Source organism: Felis catus, chromosome B2 (assembly GCF_018350175.1).
Source record: "Felis catus isolate Fca126 chromosome B2, F.catus_Fca126_mat1.0, whole genome shotgun sequence".
Taxonomy (NCBI): domain Eukaryota; kingdom Metazoa; phylum Chordata; class Mammalia; order Carnivora; family Felidae; genus Felis; species Felis catus.
This window is the reverse complement of record NC_058372.1, coordinates 120,334,602-120,350,737: the sequence shown is the minus strand read 5'-3', so window position 1 is coordinate 120,350,737 and position 16,136 is coordinate 120,334,602. Positions and strand designations below refer to the sequence as shown.

The following is a 16,136-nucleotide window of genomic DNA, read 5'->3' as shown; positions in this document are numbered from 1 at the left end:
GCTCAGCTTACCTGGGAGGGGGAGCTGGTATTAGGAGTAAATACTGATTTATATCAGGTGGATCAAGCTGAGGATAAAGATGACTGCAACCGAGGCAATTGTGGCCTGACTGGGTGATTAGGAATTCATCGGAACCTGTCCAGGCTTAAAGGATCGTGCTAAACCACAGGAAGGAAGATGCAAGGCTAGGGGCCTCTAATATCGTATTAGTGATAGTCATCAGTCGAAGTCTTTCTAGGTTCCACACCTAGATAGATAGTTGGTGGATATGTGTTCATCCACAATAAGTATTGCAAGCCATATCAGTAGATATGCATATCAGTGAATATTTATAAAGAGCCTATTCTGTGCTGGATTAAACGTTAACTGTGGGGCTATAGCTGAGGGCCAATCCGCGATAATCCTTACTCTTGTGGAGCCTACATTCCATTCAAATATCCTCTTCATGTTATAGATGGTGATGCCAGGGCTCAGAAATTTTAAGTAACTTGCCCAAGGACACACAGCTTGTACGTAGTGCAGTGGGAGAGATTCAAACTCTGATCCTCTGACTCAAATATCTTTCTTGTAAGCTCTATGCTAGCAAATTTAAACTGTTTTCTTATTATACACATCATATTTGACATCCACTATGTACTATACTCTCAAAGGCTGTGTGGGCTGTATTACTGATAAAACCGGATTTTAGTTTTTCTCTCTCATTCAGCGTTAGGAAAATGCACCTAGAAGAACATGAGTGTTATAGGAATCTTCAAGGATCCGCTCTAATTTATTTCATTTTAAACAAATATTTCAAAAACATCACTGATACAATTATCACGAGTACAAGCCTTGCCTTTAAGTGTTAGACCCCGGTTATGCCACAGTTAATGCGCTGTTTGCCAACAGACCTTGCCTATACGTCTGCTAGACTGTCCTATGCTCTGCCTAGTGGGCCAAGTGTGGGACATGAGGGGAAGGCATGATCGTTGGTCCCAGAAAAGAGTTCTTCATCTCAAAATTGCAGAGCTATTTGGCAGTCTGATAATCTCTTTTTCCTCTACCCCTGGAGGATTAAAGGGCCAGGTTTTCTAGAGCCCATTTGGCCCGTCTCTCATAGCAGAGCCTTGGAGGGATTCCATTTTCTGACTGAGGAGGAATCTTCAGTATGGAAAGTGTGACCCTCCCATGTCAGTTTCCATGTGGGTTATAGAGGTCTTTTCCATGGGATATAGCAGTCTTGAGGACAGAGTTACAGGTAGAGGATCACAAGATTCTTGCCTCAGATGATAAAACCGGGTGTTTTGGGTTTAGTTACACTTGCCTAGAAAGATGCTTATAACCTAATCTTTATTCTAGTTCTCATTCATTTAACCAGAACTTATATATCTATCATATATATATATATATATATATATATATATGTGTGTGTGTGTGTGTGTATGTGTGTGTGTATTATATAATAGAATATATATTTAAATCTTTAAGCAGAACTTAAACGTATATGCATTATATATATATAATATATTTATGTATATCTATAAATCTTTCCCCAGAAGTGATTTGGTATAGAGAAAATACCTTCTTACATAACAAAGAAGGGGAGGAAATTGTTGCATATGCACTTATTGGTTCGTATTCTTTTTTTTTTTTTTAGTTTATTTATTTTGAGAGAGAAAGAGAGCACATGCACATGAGGGGTGGAGGGGCAGAGAAAGAGGGAGACAGAGAGGATCCCAAGCAGGCTCCACACTGTCAGCACAGGACTGACATGGGACTCGAACCCACAAACCGTGAGATCATGACCTGAGCTGAAATCAAGAGTGAGACCCTAAACCCACTGAGCCACTGAAGCACCTCAGTTCATATTCTAACAGAAGCAGTCACAGTGTAAACAAACCAAGGTTGAAATGCTTTTAAGCAGGAAAACGTTGTATCAGGTTTTGGTAAAGGATTAAGAAACCAATGTAGGCAGTTGAAATACATGGTGTTTAATGAAGGCAATTAGATGTTTATAAAAATCAACGGAAAATCTAGAAGAGAAGTGGGAGATGCAAACTGGACATTTATGTCCAAGGTCACAGCACTGCAACTGCAATCTACAGGTCCAGACACCTGCTGCCCCTGCCCCCCCCCCCCACACACACACCCAGGATCTGGAGATAGAGGAATATGGAGTCTGGCTCCTGCACACCCCCAATGGATCAGAGCTCTTGGTCAGCCAGCATGGCCACAGAGAGATGGCCGGCCCCACCCTCTTTCTAAATCTCAGCGAGTGCTTCTCTCTGGTGAAAACGAAATCACATCCAGGATGGAAAATCAGTCCGTGGTTGCAAGAACGTTTCAGAAATGTAGTGTTTGCCTTTGCACTTCTGAAGGAGGTAGGGAAGGTTGTGGAGGGCAGACACTGTCTAGTGTAACGTCTGTTGTTATGTTATACTACAAACACATGAACCATTACTATGTTACCCTCCATGAGCATAGGAACTCTGGCTAAGTTAATGCGTTACCAATAAATGAAAGACTTCAATAGCTAGAAGCTGCAGGCAATACTTACCAACATAACTACGTTATATAAAAATATTTTTTTCTGGTAAATTCAAGTATGCTCTTCATAAGAAGTGACATGATTACACCGTTTCATTTAACTTATTTTTTTAATCAGACTTCAAGCCCAGCACAAAGCCCAGCGCAGGACTTGAACTCACGATCCTGAGATCAAGACCTGAGTTGAGATCAAGAGTTGATGTTTGACTGAGCCACCCAGGTGCCCCTGATTATATCATTGGGAATTCTCACCTTTCTGATGCTTATGGATTAAGTATTTTTGACATCTTTGCATGTAAATACCTTGAAATTTCGGAGTGAAGTGAGCCACCGATTGAAAAAAATAAATTTTCATTAACAGACATGTTATACTTAGTGTTATAATCAGTCTCATATGCATCACATTAATTAATTATGTTTGTGTTGATTAATATTTCCTTTTTTATGACTAAAATGAACAATGCCAATAAAGCTGCTTTCTGTGTATTAAATTTTCCTATGGTTCAATTTTCTTTTCCCTCCTCTGTGACTAGATTTAGGATCTAACATCTATCAGAATGCTATTTCCTGGTTTGAAACACACAAAAAAGACGAAAGTGTTGAATAGTATTACCTGAATAATGTTAAAGAAACTTTTCTGATCCTCAGCCGGCCCAGGAAACAGACTCAGAGGCAGAAATGTGCCTGTAGGGGGTTAATTGGTTGAGTGTTCTTGAGAGAAACAGCCCTGAGGTATGAGGGGCGCATTGGACAGAGAGAATCGCTGAGCTATGATTCAGCTGTGCCAGAGACCTCAGAGGATCCTCTGGAGTTGAGATGACCCTTTAGAGTCGTCCTGAGTCAAGGCAAGGAGGTTAACCCTTTGTATACCTGTCCTGACCGTGCGGATGTGGGCTGCGTCCAGGGAATAGGTGTCACCTTGGGGGAGACAGCATCATTCCACAAAAGGAATGTGCCGAGAGGAATTCATCTAGAAGTAGTCAACCCCCTGGCATCTGGAAGTGCCTTAGCCCTTAAGGGGGATCTGGCTGGCAAACCACAATGTTCACCACACCTTTGACAGGCGCCACATTACAGACACCCTAAGAGAGACTTAGTTCTCAATCCTGTCTTATTTAAGAGAAGCATTATTTGCTTGGACACATTGGGCACACAATCTATATCAAACCACGGTATATTGTCTTACTAGGTTTTAAATTCTGGAAAACACTCTGCTTAGCCTCTGCCCACAGTGAAAACATAACTGTTTATGGGATATGCACAGAAGATAGCGTTTGACTATGTCAGAAGACAGTTTTAGTTTATTTTACTGTGACAACTAGGAGAAATTCAACTTTGATTCTCTGTTGCACGAACTACAACTGTTGTAGATGGTCTTTCATTACGCTAGCATGGTGGGTATGGGTATATGGGTGGCCTGTTTTCCAGACAACTTTAGATATCTTGCATGAGAAAGGATTTTGTCATTCCCCTGATGTGTCACGTCGTTTTAAGAAATGAGCCTTGAATCTCCAAGAAGCAACCTAGTTTTATTTGCATTGTGAAACTAACACTTCGATGAACAAGTTTCAATTTTATGAATGTTAAAGGACACTACTGTCTGGCTGGTTAAAATTAAGGGAAAGGACACATAATTTCTAGTTATATTTGTTTTACCATAACTTGTATTAGAATTCAAGTTGTACAGAGGGGCCTGGGTGGCTCAGTCAGTTAAGCATCCAACTCTTGGCTCAGGTCATGATCTCAAGATTCGTGAGCTCGTCAGCATGGAGCCCACTTGGGATTCGCTCTCTCTCCCTCTCTCTCTGCCTCTGCCCAGCTTGCTCTCTCTGTCTCTCTCAAAATAAATACATAAACTCAAACAAAAAAAAAAGCATTAAAGCAGTGTATAAAGCAGTGCAAACAAGAAAACATTTAACAGAAACATGAAGTTGATTTTGTGGACTATCCAACAGCAATCATAAAGCACGTGCATCGGAGGACGTTACCTCAGAATGATAATATACGAGGCCTATACAATTATAGAAACATATGCATGTAAAAGTTACCGTAATTGGCACAGGAACCAGGTGATTAATATCAATCAATCTGTCTTACAGGAAAAGGAAAATGTTACTATTAGTTGGCAGCAATCACTGAAGAAATAAAATCACAGGGAGTCCTAAATAGACATAGACAAGAAAGGAGACACTTTCAGGTGAAGAAATGAGCAGCAAAACTCGGGAAATACAACTGATGCAAAAAAAAAAAAAAAAAATCAGTCGCTGTTGAAGATAAATCAGATTATGATTTATACATTAACCACCATAGGAATGACAACTATTTTCTAGAGAATACTAATGTACCAATATTTTCTGGTGTTCACAAGACCTTGCTCCTTTGCCCAACTTTATTTTCGTAAAATGCATCTTTTCTTCAGAGAGATTGCGACTACTGATCTTTCCAAAGCTCATGGGAAATGGTTTTCTACTTTCTTCACGTTGCATTTAAATCACCCTGAGACTTGTCTCACCGGACACGCATTTGGCTGCTGCACAAAGAACAGGCTCACCAGTCGCACAACCACCTGAGGCTGTAACAATGATTCATTTGCACTAAGATGGTTAAGGAATGCTCATGTTTTAGCTGAAAGCCAAGAATGTGATAGTGAGCATCAATGATTTTTTATGAACCTGGAAGATATTTTACCCCAGATTTCTCCCATCGGCAAGTAAAAACCAAACCAAACAAAAAAAAAACAAAAAACAAAAAACGAGAACAGTGGAATTGCTTTGCAGAATTAGCTTTGGGAGCTGGAATATCCATTCTAGAGATCAGTTGGATGGATTATGGCTCTTCGTTGGCTGTCGGTCGTCTTCCGCTGACCCAATGAGACTCACCACATAAAATCAAGGTGTGCCATACCAGGTGACAATAAAGAAACACCATTATCCCTACGGACACGTACCTTCCAAAACCCCTTCCCTGTGATTTCTCCGGGCTGAGCATTGAGTCCATTTGAACTGACACTCTCAGTGTTTCCCAGCACACCGTGGACCTCTGGTTTCCCACATCAGTATCCCCATGGCCGACCTGATTTTAGCCACACTACCCTGTTCCAGGCAACCTTGGGCTCACCTCAGCTGACGGTGTCCCGCCTCCAGGCACATGCTCTCAGCTATGGCCTTCCTGAACTTATAAGAGTAGACCATGTGTGTGAAAGAGTTTTAATGTCTGGAGGCAATCCCCCATTGAGAGATAGACGCTGGTAGGTAAACCCCATCTTTCTCACACCCTGGTAAGAGGCATTCTGCACCTTTCCCAGGCTGTCCCCAGGGGAGCTGAGCCCATCGTCCAAAGCAGCAACCTCAGGGATGCTCCTGTAGGTTGGATTTTCCTCCTTTCCTGCATCACTTCCCTCCCCATCGCTTCTCCCAAATAAGAAGTCTTAATCTGAAACCAAGTTCTTGTCTTGGCTTGCCTTTCGGGGGAGCCCTGGTTAACACACTTCTGATTATCATCATCCTCTTCATCATCATCAATAATTATCCTCTCATCTCAAAGATGAATAATCTCAAAATCCTCCTTGCTTATATTTGGCAAATGTTAAGTTTGTATGTCTACTTGGGTCCCTGTTCTCGGACTGTTGTTCCACAGATAAATTTCTATACTGCTTGGAGTTGTGTTTACCTTACGATATGGTAATATATGTTAAATTATGCTTTCTTTTCATTTTTTTCTCCTTTTCAAGATATTTGTGGCTTTTCTCGTGATTTGTTTTTATAAGAATTTTAAATTAATTTTATCCATTTCTAAGATAAATCATATTGTAATTGCATAAGTGATTTCTGAAATTGCATGAGACTTATCTGTGAATTTGGGAAAAATTGCATTTAAAACAATTTTTTAATGTTTATTTATTTTTGAAAGAGAGAGAGATCATGAGTGGGGTAGGGGCAGAGAGAGAGGGAGACACAGAATCCAAAGCAGGCTCCAGGTTCTGAGCTGTCAGCACAGAGCCCGACACGGGGCTCAAACTCACGAACCATGAGATCATGACCTCAGCCAAAGTCAGACGCTTAGCCGACTGAGCCACCCAGGCGCCCCGGAAAAATTGCATTTTAAATATTATGTTGTTTCATTCAGAGATAAGATGTAGTTTTTCAAGTGTCTTAGTCTTTTTGAGCTGTTTATTAAAAAATTACCATAGACTGGGTGGCTTATAAAGAAAAGAAATTTATTTCTCACAGTTCTGGAGGCTGGGAAGTCCAAGGTCAAGGAGGCAGCAGGTTCTGTGTCTGGTAAGGGCCCACTTCCCGGTTCATAAGTGGTCATTTTCCTCCTGTAATCTCACCTGATGGGAAGGGCTAGGGGGCTCTCTAGGATCTCTTTTACAAGGGCACAGATCCTGAAATCCTCCACACCCTCATGACCCAATCACCTTCCAAAGGCTACACTTCCTAATACCACCACATTGGGGGTAGATTGCAATACATGAGTTTTGGGAAAAAACAAACATTCAATCTATAGCACTGAATGTTCAGGTATTACTATTGTATGATTTTCTTTAAGTCCCATGCCTTTCTTACAAAAATATCCTTAAGTATTTTTTCTGTTTGATTTGCTAGTAATGACTGATATTTGTTTTTCACTTTGGATCTTGAACTGGTAGCTAATGTAAAGAAAGTCTATTCTTGTTACTTTTTTCTCTTATCTGGCTACTTTACTGTATATTTTTGAAAATGTTTGTTTAGTTTTGAGAGAGAGAGAGAGAGCAGAGGAGGGGCAGAGAGAGAGAGGGTGACACGGATCTGAAGTAGGCTCCAGGCACTGAGCTGTCAACGCAGAGACCGACGTGGGGCTCGAACTCATGAATCGTGAGATCATGACCTGAGCCAGAGTCAGACGCTCAACTGACTGAACCACCCAGACACCCCTATTGTATTTTTATATAGTCTTTTTTTTAAATTTTTTAAACATTTATTTATTTTTGAGACATAGAGCATGAATGGGGGAGGGTTCAGAGAGAGAGGGAGACACAGAATCTAAAACAGCTCAGAGCCTGACGCGGGGCTCGAACTCACAGACCGCGAGATCATCACCTGAGCCAAAGTTGGACACTTAACCGACTGAGCCACCCAGGTGCCCCTATATAGTCTTTTACGTATACTGGGCATCTAATCATTTTGCAAGTATGTATAGCTAATTTTGCTTCCTCTTCTTTAATATTGATTGTGTTTATTTTCACATTGCATTTGTTAAAGCCTTCCAAGTGATGTTGAATTATAATAGTATTAGCAGGTATCTTTCACATAGCTCTGAGTTTAGTGGCAATTATCTCAGTTTTTAACTATTTCATACACTAAGGTTTTGTTAACTCGTGTTTATCATACTTAAGTAGTTTTCTCCTATTTCCATTTCACATAGAGCTTTTATTATGATGGATATTAAGAGGCTACGATCAGAGGGAGCAAGGTCAAGACTCCACGTGTCGCACGCACTGAAGGTGGATGTGATGGTTTAGCAGAGTAATCAGGAGCATGACTAAAATCAGTCGACTGCAAAGCAATCGTTTTTGAAAGTGCCACCAGCGTGGAGGCTGGAGGAAATCTAAATTGATGGTAGAGATTTCAGAAAGAAAGAACAGAAAGAAAACAGGGCTGAGCCACTGAAGAAGATGAGGTTTGAAGACGGCAGCGATGAGGGCGGGCAGGGGAGTAAGCCTGTAGGATGAGCTTAGGTGAATGTCAATGGCGGCCTTGGCTGAGGCAGCGGAGAAGAAGGAATACTTTGGGGCTTCTAGGGGATTAGAAGGAGAATCCAACAGGATGATGGATGCACAACTAGGTGGCCAAGGATGGCTGGGCAAGAGAGGGACAAGAGTTCAGGAGTCTGCAGATGGGTAAGGCAGATGAGCATAAGAAGAAACAGGAAGCAGGGAATTACGAGATAGGTTGGAGTCACGTGTCATTCGCCTCGAAGTTTAGTGGTTATGCTGGCTCTTATCGATGGAAGGCTGTGTAGAACTTCCAGACCCAGAGATTCATTTAGAACTTCATAGTGTGTTGGGGGGGGGGCTTGGGTGGCTCAGTCGGTTAAGCCGCCGACTCTTGGTTTCCCCTCAGGTCACGATCTCCAGCTTTGTGGGTCGGACTCTGCTTTGGCAGCTCAGAGCCTGCTTGGGATTCTCTCTCTCTCCCTCTCTGTTTGCCTGGTTCCCACTCATGCTGTCTCTATCTCTCTCAAAATAAATAAATAAACTTAAAACAAAACAAAACTTTGGGGTAGGTAGCTTTGCAAAACCTTCACAGGAGGCATAGCGGGTTAAAAGATTCTTTTACTTATCCTCTGTGTGTGCATATGTACAGCTGTGTTAAGGTTGCCACATTTAGCAAATAAAATAATTAGCACGCAGCTAAATTCAAATTTCAGAAAATAAAGAATATTTTAGTGCAAAGACATCGCATGCAACTAAGCATATTTCACAGGACATACGCTAATATTTTTGGTATTTACCTGGCATTTAAATTTAACTATGTGTGTTTGCATGCATACGTGAGCAAGAATCAGTAATGTGAGCTGATAAGCTATTCTTTCAGACTTATTTTTCTAAAAGAGCAGCTCAGAGCAGGTCATGAGAAATTTTAGCACTGTATGTTTTCTTAATCATTATAACTTTAAAAAGCAATGGAATTTATACGGATAGAGTTTATTTCATAGTTTTAAAAAAAGGTTTCTAAGGTTTAACCTGAAATAGAGGAAACTGTTGTTTAATAACAGCTTCTATAATCAATGTTTTTACGTACTACCTTACTTTAAGGTACAGAATCATTTACTTAGATTCTACTTTTTCAAAAATTCAGGGGGCGCCTGGGTGGCTCAGTCCGTTAAGCGTCTGACTTCGACTCAGGTCGTGATCTCGCAGTTCGGGGGTTCGAGCCCTGCGTGGGGCTCTGGGCTGCCCGCTCAGAGACTGGACCCTTGTTCGGAGTCTGTGTCTCCCTCTCTTTCTGCCTCGCCCCTGCTCACGCTCTGTTTCTCTCTCTCTCAAAAATAAGCAAGCAGATATTGAAAAAATTTAAAAAAATAAAATAAAAAACCGAAGCTGCCCAAAATGTTATGAAGTGCCCACGTGACGGAAGCCGTGCCTCTGCTTTGTGCGGTGGCTTCTGGTCCCATCACAGGATACTCTCCATCACAGGATACTCCCCATCTGCACTCGGTGAGGCATGTGGTTGGGATAGGCATAGCAGCCAGGTAATTTCTGGGGCCGGCTGGTAGCCGTCCAGACGCGTGTGCAGGTGGAGTGAAATCCCGCGGCCCTTACGACCGTGCTTTGTGTGTTTACAAAGCGGTTCCTGGTGGCATTCCTCTTGCTCACACTGGGTGGACCAGCCCGCGGAGGCCGCGCCTCCGTGACGTGAGACCTAAGAGTCGTTACTGGAATTTTCTCCATTACAAGTTCCTGCCTTCTCTCTGCAGCCTACTTCCGCTCACAGATGAACCATTTACAGGAGGCTGTGCGGGCTACCATTCCCCACTCCTCCCCAGTGCTCCTCCTTCCCTCTGGGCCTGAGAGCTATGCCCTGACCCCAGAGTGCTGGCAGGGGACCGCGGTCATCCAAGCTCAGCGCGCCTCGTGACTTGGCCACTGGGCACCTGGCAGCGAATTTATCTTCAGCTTCTTCGGTGTGGGCGCCTGGTGCTTACGATTTCGCATCGATTGTGACCTGACACCAGCCTCCCGAGGTCAAGTATGGTATTCACGATTACAGGTAAGGGAAGCAAGAATCCGAAAGGAAAAGACAGGGAAGCTCACGTTGACTGAGTATCTGGTTTGTGCCCACCACTGTCTCAAGCATTTTACAAACATCATCTCAGACCTAAACTGGACACTGTAAGAAGTAGGGTTTGGAACACACGTTTTACCGACGGAGACACGAGCTCCGAAAAGTTAGGAAATTTGTCCAAGAACCTATATAGCTAATGAGGGGTGGGTGAAGAATACAAATGAGGCCTCCTCCCCAAAGCCCATGTTTTGCCATTTCGCAAGGGTTCCCTCTGGAGGGGAGTTAGCTTTTCCAAGTTGACCCAGCTTGGATAGGAGAGACTGAGGATTCCGACTTAGGTAACTCTGACTCCGAAGCCCATGAAAACTAGCATTTCATTGGGCTAATTCGACCATTTAAAAAAAAAACTCGAGTGTCCCGGGCAGATCCAAAAAAGTACCACGGTTCTTTCATTCCTAAATTCTGATAATTTGTGTGTATCAGTGTGTGGTTTGGGGAATGAGCGTAGCCTTGCAAAAGAGGCGAAGGGGTCCTGAGGTACGGTCTTCAGCTAGCTTGCTCCTTCTTGAAGCCTTGGTGATTAAAGTTCATTGAAACCTGGGTGTTTGAATATAAGCACTTTATTCACAAAGCAACGGGGATTATGCTGGTGCCATCTGTCTAATTGCAGAGGTCACGCAGCTAGAGCACAGACAGAATCCTGATGCATTTCTTAAGCAGCAGAAAGCATCAGAGTTCAGATACACAGAGAGAGTATTAGATACTTTCCTTAGAAGCCGGAGCAGGGGGTAGGTGCTTACGGTAGGTGGGAGGTGGGAGCCTTTTACACAGGCGAAACGTTGGAAGAGGCTGAACTCTTGCTTTGAGCTTTGGGACGAACATACTGTGGGACCTTGGGCAGAACGCTTAACCCCTCTGAGTGGTCAGTTTCTCCATCTATATGGGGGGATGGGCGGGCCACGTCTTTGTGTTCATCTACGTCTTGCATTTTATAATATTGTGATGTAGTTTTCTGCATTTTGCTTCTATCTGTTAAAAAGCCAAGTCCTGTGTAACGGAACTACAGCTAAGACCGAATTCGTCTAGAAAGCAGAGTCAGGGCAGCCTGCTGGTAAGACTGACCTGTAAGGGTCTCCCTTCCCCCCCGCCCGTCTATTTCCTCTTGGCCTTGGGCACCCAACAACAAACAGCATGCGTCTTGCCTGCTCGTGGCATCTTCCTTAGATCTGGTCCTTTGCAGGCAGCTTTCCACCCACAGACTTTCCTAATGGGCTTGGGCTTGCTTCTCACACGTCCTCCAGACCTGTCTGTTCCGGCCTCGTCCTGGGTCTCACACAGAGGCAGTAGGCACTGAGGTTCTAGCCCTGGGGTAAGGCCATCTGGGTTTTAATCTCGGCTTCATCATCCCTCAGCTGGGTGACGCGGGGAAAATTACTTCGCATTCCTGTGCTCCAGGTTTCTCCTCTGTGTCAAAAAGTGGAGCACAGTGCGTGGCACAGGGTAAACGAGCACTATATATTATATAAAAGACAGGACTAGATGTTTCTGGGTAGCTAATGTGACCTATGAAATAGTAGGTCACTTACGTACTCACGGATGGCTATGACCACACATTTTTCTATCCCTGAACACGAACGTGCGTCTTTCCCATCCTTGTATGTTAATGAGCCGAATGGAATTCTTAGCAATGACTCCCCGTGGAGGAGGGCGTGTTGGGTAAGAACCCCTTCAGCAGTCCTCACATCACACGACGTAAGCTCCCTGTGAATCCGGGAGCTGGCTCTGTGAGTGCACAGTTGCCAGTGTTGGGCAGAAGGCTGTCCACGCTTTCCAGCAGCCCTGATGACAGCGAGCAAAAATTACTAGAAGAACCACCAGAACTGCATTTCTTTTTTTTTTTTAAACGTTTATTTATTTTTGAGACGGAGAGAGACAGAGCATGAACGGGGGAGGGTCAGAGAGAGAGAGGGAGACACAGAATCTGAAACAGGCTCCAGGCTCTGAGCTGTCAGCACAGAGCCCGATGCAGGGCTTGAACTCACGAACCGCGAGATCATGACCTGAGCTGAAGTCGGCCGCTTCACCGACTGAGCCACCCAGGCGCCCCCAGAACTGCATTTCTTATTGCCCTCTTTAAATAGTGTTGGCGTGGCAACTAGATGTGCTTATACACACACACACTACTAGAGTCCCCACTAGGCTCCATTCTAAAAGGACTATGAAAGCATCATGGGGCATCTATAAAGCTCTTATTTCCCTCTACATCAGTCTTCAGTATTTCTCTACTTATTGGATCCTACACTGCACTTTATGCTTCTATTGACCTCAAACGAAAAAAAACAAAAAAAAGGCTATGCACATTGGTGTAATCTCTTATTTTGACATAATATTTTATTTTTCAGAAGGGTGTAACTATTCAATGGAATTGCTCCCACTTCAGCTCAGGTCATGGTCTCATGGTTTATGAGTTCAAGCCCCACATCTGGCTTGGTGCTGAGAGCTAGGAGCCTGGAGCCCGCTTCAAATTCTGTGTCTCCCTCTCTCTCTCTCTGCCCCTCCCCCACTTGCATTCTCTCTCTCTCTCTCTCTCTCTCTCTCTCTCAAAAATAAATAAATTTCTAAAAATTTTTAAAAAATTGCAAATCATAGAGAAAGAAACAAACTAAACAGAAAAACAAATCAAAAGGATTCAGCCTTGGGGGGCCTGGGTGGCTCAGTTGGTTTAAGCATCCAAGTTCAGCTCAGGTCATGATCTCATGGTCTGTGAGTTCAAGCCAAGCATCAGGTTCTGCACTGACAGTAAGGAGCCTGCTTGGGATTCTCTCTCTCCCCCACCCTCTCTCTCTGCCCCTCCCCCACCCTGTTTCTCTCTCTGTCTCTCTCCCTTTCAAAATAAATAAATGAACTTAAAAAGAAGGATTCAGTCTTTTACCAATGCCAGGCTTTGCTCCCTCTATTCATTGAGTTCGACATTTGAACATTTATAAAAGGCTTGGTATTACCTGTGCGAAGATTTTCTCACATGTCACAGGCTTTTGCTACAGAATCCACTTGCCAACTTTAAGTATCACGCTCCAACGAGGGTCAAGTGCCAGTGTGACCAAACTCAGGTGTCTAAATGGTTTGGTTGAATAACCAATGGGGCTTTTTATTAGAGAACCCAACCTGGTCAGAGACTGGTTCTAAAAGAAACCATGTACTTTGTTAACTAGGGTTTTCTTTTAAATAAAAAAGTTACAGTAAATATTTTGAAACGCAAAATAAGAAAAGGACATGTAAAGTGTTTTTGTCTGCAGCGGAATTAGATTCAGAACCTAGAGCAGAGCTTCAAAAGCCAAACATCCAGCTGAAGTTACCACAAACAGCTCCAATGAGTGGGGGTTTGGGAATAAAAATGAGAGCTATCTGGTATTGTTTTTCTTTATAAGATTTTTTTTTTTGTATTTTATTCTTTACCATCGGCTAGGAGTCCTGACTGATAAAGATTATTTTGTGAATGAAATTAACGAATAGAGTAACCTCTATAAACCTCTGGTGGGCTACTGACCATGAACCTGGCCACATGTCTTCTCCTGCAGGAAAAATATCACATTACTTAGACATATTCATGAGGTATTTCTGCACTATGTTTTTAAACATATTTTCTGTTGCACACTTTCCTTACAATAACTATCCCTTTCATCGAAGGAACATCGAAGCAACTTCAGGGAAAAGACACACAGGGTAAGATATCCGTATTTGAAAAAAAGACATTAAAATATCAGCTTCAAAAAGCATGGGGGAGAAACCAGTTATGTTTCCCCTTTCTTTTCCAACACAAAGGAAGTAAGAAATTCTTTCATGGTTTTTATTTGTTTTTCAAATCACATTGTCCTCAACTCTTAAAATAATAATCTTCCTTGACAGTCATTTAATAATTGTGAGTGATCTATGACTTTATTATAAAATATTCATCTAATGATCTATTTCCTTTACCCCAGGGGCCAAGTACAAAGCTAGGGAATTATCTTGGTGATACTTTTAATAACTTCCTGTGGGACTGCAAACCTCAATCAAAGCTGACTCTGCAAAGGAGTTAATCACGTAATTTCACAGATTAGACACCACAGGGTTACTAATGAGAAACTTCAGTTTAGTGATACACTTTTTTTTTTCTTCCAGGAATATTTTGAGAGGCCTGTAACCTTTGGCTGACACCCAGCAAGGCTATTAGTTTAACCATGGGATGCACGACCAAACGCGTAAGAGTCAGGGAACTTCTTTTCTGGAAAGTTGATTGTAGGAACGGTTTGGTTAAAGAGCCCTCAGAAACAGATGGAATGGGTGAAAGGGGAAAAAAAGACAAGCATAAAAAAACTTGACTTCCGTCGGTTGGCATAATTGCAGCTTCTAGTGTCTTTTCAACCATATGCTCAAGATGGAAACTGCAGTTCACATTTAAATGTCACGCTGCCCTCTGTTCCATAAACATGTATCATCCACCACTAAATATTTAGATCTGAATTGTTGGAACTCAGTTCTGTGCCAGGGGTAGGGGGATTAATTCCTCTCAAGGTCCTCACATGATGGATCTTCCGCTGAAGTAAACATCCGAGAAGAGCTCACACTAAAGCCATAAAATATATAAATAAAGTTTAAAGTTTAATTAAGTCAACATTATTTAAAGTGGTTGTCATATTTTACAGTGAACTTTCCATGTTTATTTTGTATGACTCCTCATAAATAGCCCCTCCTGATCAGACAAAAAGCACAGTGAGGTTAAAGTCAAGGGCTCCAAACTTAGGGCTGGAAGAAGAATATTCCTGAGTCGGGGATAAGGCAACTTTGCTTCCCATTCTGCTTTTGTCGTAAAAGCTAGCCTGTTAGCTAGAAACTGAGTCAACATCTTATACAGATAGAATGCTTGAAAATCCTTTAAGGCTTCATCTGTTGGACTATGGGGAGATCATATATACCCACACAGATAGGAACAGAGAGAAGCAAATAAAGGAGCATTAACTCAAGTGATAAGACCTTTCATTTTATTTTATTTCTTATAAAAATAAGAAACATAAGAAGAAAAATAGCTGATTCAAGTTTACATTCATACTGGCTTCTTGAAATATTTCTTCATAAAACCTCAATCATTTTAACGTACATAACTCCCCCTGCCCCCTCATCAAACATAAATAAATTGGTCAATCTAGGACACTTGATTTTTCTCCCTTAATCAACAATCACACACTTTTTCTTGTCTGATGGATAGAGTATTTAAGGAGAGAGAGCATGTCAAGGACACAGATCAGCTGAAGTGAATGTCTTACTACTGGACGATGTTGAAGCACAATTGAGAGTCAGCATGGACTTTCTCTTTTTAAAGCAAAAGCTCCCTCAATAGACAGCCCTAGTTCTCCTTACAGAAAGGAATCTCTGTCCAGAGATGTATTTAAGCCTGTAAGGAAACTTTGGGAGTCGGAATAAGCCTCTAGCGGTCTCATCCAACCCTGCTGTTTCATGAGTATACCGTAGCCAGAAGACGTTGACTGTGCCAGTTCACACTGCTAACTGATGGCAAAGTGGATCTAGAACACATGTCTGCCAATGCCCATCTTACTGCTTTCCTATCCGGAGTATTGATATCATAATACGCAAATTTGCAGAGGAAATGCCTGGTAGGTAGAAATGATGCTCTGGGAAAAGATGTTCTTGGAAAAGCATCGACGATGGTTCTTAGGTTGCATATTTTCAGAAATCAGGTGATTTGATGCACAGTGCTAATTACTGTTCTTCTGTCTCCTTGAGTGTAAAATGCAGCTACTATGAGATACTGATTAGAGACACTATTCGTCGAGTGCATCCTGC

General features: G+C 42.4%; 1 long non-coding RNA gene across 1 annotated transcript; it reads left to right on the top strand.

Annotated features, from left to right (window-relative positions):
* Positions 1-9,975: 9,975 nt before the first annotated feature.
* LOC109500215 lies at positions 9,976-14,949 on the top strand. Its single transcript, XR_002157861.3, has 3 exons — positions 9,976-10,280; positions 11,336-11,406; positions 14,457-14,949. It is a non-coding gene; the product is annotated as an uncharacterized LOC109500215 (long non-coding RNA).
* Positions 14,950-16,136: the final 1,187 nt, after the last annotated feature.